Here is a 4,862-nt window from a genome sequence, read left to right as displayed (position 1 = left end):
AAACGAAAAAGATGAAAATAAAACTAGAAAAAAGGAAAAGGGAAAAACGAAAAAGAAAAAGAAAAAGGAAGACAAGAAAAAAAGAAATTGGAAAAAAGAAAAGCAAAAACTAAAAGGAAACAGAAAACAAAAGTTTTGGGAACCTCCTAGATGCCTCCCAAAACAAGAAAAAACCGGCTGTGTACCACCACAATGGTTCCCAAAATCAGAATCGCTGAAATGTTTCACGTGCCGGCCAACCCCAGAACGCTCCTCGATATCCCTGTGTGGCGCTCCGACAACTTGTCGCAAGGAGCAGCAAATAGGGTTTTGCGTCGCGAAGTCGGCACCTGAAGCACTGGCTATGAGAACCAGCACCCACGCGCTCAAAGTTCTGGGCCGACCCAAAAAAACGTGATGCGGCTACTTGCCCGATCGCGCACTGGTACGCTAAAAAAAAGACCGCGTACTGGTTTAGCTAAAAAGAAGATAGGTTCACTCGGCCACGGTTAACCAGTTGACCGTTGACTAGTTGACCGGTCAACTATTGAACTTTAAAGAAATAAAAAAACACAACAAAAATTAAAAAAACATGAATTCAACAAATGTTCATGTATTTTAGTAAAAAGTTCACGAGTTTGAGAAAAGGTTCGATGATTTTGAAGAAGTTCATTGGACTCTAAAAAGTTCGATTTTTATAAAAATTTCATGGTTTGCAAAGAAAAGTTGATTGAATTTGAAAAAACAAATCGTCAATTTTCAAATAAAGTTCATCAAACTTTGAAAAAGTTCATCAAATTTGCAAATAGGTTCATCAAAATTGAGAAAATTCATCGATTTTTCAAAAAATTGTTTGCTTGAAATGGTTCATCAAATTTAAAAAGTTGTGCATTTTCAAAAAGGGGGAAAATAAGTAAAAAAGGAAAAACAGTAAAGGAAAGAAAAAGAAAAAGAGAAAAACCGAACAAAAACCCGTCCAGAGAAAAACCTAAACGAAAAAAAACTGGCTGGGAAGCTTAGCTCCCTCCCGCTGGAACCTAGATCAACCGCCCATTTTCGAATGCTTCATGCGCTAGTTAACGAAATGCACGTTAACTAGCACTAAAGGCGTCGAGTAGGGATTACCTTCGCGTCGACTCCTTTTCCTCTTTGTTTATTCTATGTCACAACTGCTTTTGGCCGGGCCAAGCCCAAGTGACTTATCAGCCTACGAAGCCCCCAAGGCAAAACAACCTCCCTCGTCTCTATACTACTTTAAAAACTAGAGATGCTACTCTGCACGTAGCTGAGGGAATTGATTGCAGTTATTTCAATGATATTTGGTTGTATGAAACATTGGTATTTGTATTAATAGTATGATAACTAAAATATATGTAGTTTATTGTGTTCGGTTATTGTATAATTGTAAAATATTTATTGAATAAGAGTAGCATGCATGGTTCATGTTGCATGTTAAGATAGATCTTCCCATCCATGATGAATGATGAGTTGGCATAGTTGCATGTTGAGAGTACTAGAGTTCGTTGGGATTAATTATTAGATTTGGTTATATGAAACATTAGTGTTTGGGTTAATAGTATTATAATAAAAAATACATAAAAATTATTGTATTTTATTATTGTATAGTTGTAGAATATTTCTTGAATAGTAGTAGCACATATGATGAATGATGGGTGATGACTGATGAGTTGGTTGACGAGTGGATTTTGTGTTACTTTTTAAAACTCATTTGTTACTATTCATCAACCATGCTACCACCAGCGAGTTGGTAGTACTCAATGTCCTCCACTCTGGACTTGTCTTATCCGTTGGATCCATTGATTCCTCCTCAACAAAGTTATCAAGTCCTTTTGTCTTCAAAATCAGTGATACCCTCCATTTTGATATCATTTGGCACCGACTCTATTTTCTGTGTCAGCTTGCTACGAGAGATTATTGCATTGCTGGAGGATGCATCCCTGCCTTTGCGGTGAGAAGTTGAGCCATTTTTTCAAAACTTAGTTGAATCCCGTGATTCACCCACCCCCACAGTAGTGTAGACTGCAAAACTCACATAACTAGCAGAGTTGCTCCTCTTGCAATTAGGCTCAGCAACAATGTTTTCAACCAGGTTGTAGCACCTTCTCCTCTTGCAGATTCTTGAGCAGCACTAACTTAAGAACTAATTCCGGCAACCCACCTCTTATCTAGTTCTTGCAGAAGCCACGAGCTATCGTCCTCTTCACTGCCAGCTTGTTCACCTTTTCTCTGCTCGCACACATAGCACCCACCAGGCACCTCCAATGCTTCTCCCTTGTGAGCTACAAGCAGCCAGACTTGAAGGGGCCCTTACCCAGCTAGTTTAGTGTCAAAAACGCTCTTATATTATGGGACAGAGGGAGTACCTTTCACCCTCACGTTCTAGCGCCGCAGGCCTGTAGGTCATTGTACTCACGCGCGCAGCCAACCACAACCTCCACAGCTCCACAACACTTGCAACAGCACCTTCGCCCGGACAATACTCCTCTGCCTAGTACTGTTGTCATACATTGAGCTTATTCTCTGTCTGCACAATTGTCCACAAGCACTGAAGCTCCTCCACACACCGCCGATTACCACTGACGATCCCTGCAATCCTCTCCATATCTCACGCTCCGCTCCAATCCAACCACGCTGCAACACCCAGGGTTGGGCTTCGGCTTTCTGCATGACCACAAACTGCCCAACAACTTCCTCTGCAACATGAGGTCGCCGACATATCACAACCAGTAGCTAGGGCTCGGTCACCATCATCTAAGCTTTGACACCATGAAAGGCTAGTTTGGGGAATCCTCTAGAATCACTAATATGTTCCCTTGGTGCAAAGAGAGTACAACATATATGTTTACTAAACACCCATAAGAGTCTGGCTATATTGTAGGGAGCCGTTCGTAAGTTATTATGTACTGGCTTTTAGAAACTAGGCAGTACCCCACACATGATGTTGTAGAAATTGGTGACTATAGATTTTGATGAAATTGAAACATGAATAATTTATTACTGTATAGATGTAAAATATGTATAGAGTACATGTAGTATAATAGTTTTCACAAGCATGGTTGCATGTTGTTGTAGACTTTTCTCATGCAGGATAGCATGTGAGGTGACTATTTTGCCCCTGCGTTGTTGCCTGTTAAGGTCGTATAGTTGAATGTTGAGATAAATAAATGCAGTGGAGATCAGTCTCTTAAATATATAGAAAATCCTAGAGTGGTTTTGATCGGAGTACTACTACGACTTATAGGGTGGAGGGGGGGGTAGGGACTACTCCCGGTCTCTATTTCTGGATTACACAACAGTTTGTACACCATGAGAAGGAGGTGGGAGCTGCCAAAGGCAGTTGTATAGCAGGATCCACTTGAAAACAGAAGCACTGAGGCGGCATGGATCCCTGTATACAATTAAAAAGAGGGCGTCAATATACAGCTGACATTCCCTTGGGGGTAACCTGAGTGAATGACCGTTCTCCAAACCAGGTAGGAATTGTAACGCCCTGACCAAACATATCAGTTCCTAGCCATTGCGCTTGGGATCTAAACTGGCCTTACGTACTAACACTAGTATTTTATGCGCATTTGTTTCCTCACTCGTGCACGCACTTAACTTGGATGTTCCTTTTGGATGGCGCTCTAAAAAGCAGGTGTACCTTGTTGATATGAGTAATATATCATTCTCTTAAGCCTAGATGTCACACGAACAAGCAAACATTTTCGTTCATTGAAAAAACTCTCAGCGAATGCTCAAAAAAATGTGATGTTGTATAAGGAGTTGCCATGTTGTAAACTAAAAATTGCCATTCAGGATTTGCCATACTAGCTGAATGAAATTGTCATGCTACATCAACAGAAAAAGGTGATAATTGAGATGCTCTAAAACCATAAATTATTATCTGTGAATGTGTTCGCTCATATTGACATCCTGAGCCAACCAATTAGTGCTTAGTGCCAACACCTCGTAGTTTGCTCAAATGATGTATTTGCAGTGAACACTTCAGGAATGGTGCGTGGAACCCGACATGCACGAGATCGTTCGCTCGGACTCCTTAAAAATCTGACATCAGCCTTCTACTCCCTCCGTTCCAAAATAGATGACTCAACTTTGTACTAATAGATGACTCAACTTTGTACTAGATTTAGTATAAATTTAGTACAAAGTTGAGTCATCTATTTTGGAACGGAGGGAGTAACATTCAGGTAAAAAAAGATAGCAGGACCAGACAACTGCTTGGCAAATGCATCAAGTACAAATGAGCAGAAAAATTGTACATAATGCCTACAAAAAGAGTGAAAAGTTAACATCATATCAGTACAACATAAACTAACATTTAAACATAATGCAAGCCCAGAAGCAACCATGTAATACTGGTCTCAGGCTTCCGTTCAAGCTCCATGGAAGATTCAAAGGTTGGGGCGCGTCGCATGATCCTTTTAAATTTTTATAGTTAGACAATGCTCGAGCGGCCGTCCTATGTCATGCTGAGATGGGTTTTGTCAGGTTCCTTTGAAAAACATGACACCTCTATACATATACTCTCCTCTTTCATCTGAAATGAAAAGGTAGTGCTCCTGCTGGTTCCTTGAAAAAAAAATGTCATGCTGAGACTGGAAGAAGAATGCTAGTTAATATATGGACAATGTATTGACTGTTTAGGAAAATTAAGCGCCATCATTCAAGATGAACATCTGTGCTTGCACTTGGATAATGCCTTGACTGAAACCTTCATTGATCACCTGTTTCCAAATTTAGTTGAACATGTCTCACGAGCAAACAAGTTTCAGACTCAGGGTCATCGGCAATGCTAACCATCAAAGTTTGCTCTGAAGCATCAAATCCGTTTTTTTTTACCGGCAATAGCCTGCTTTTTC

Source organism: Triticum aestivum, chromosome 1A (genome assembly GCF_018294505.1).
Source record: "Triticum aestivum cultivar Chinese Spring chromosome 1A, IWGSC CS RefSeq v2.1, whole genome shotgun sequence".
NCBI classification, from domain to species: Eukaryota; Viridiplantae; Streptophyta; class Magnoliopsida; order Poales; family Poaceae; genus Triticum; species Triticum aestivum.
Note: the sequence above shows the minus strand (reverse complement) of the source record.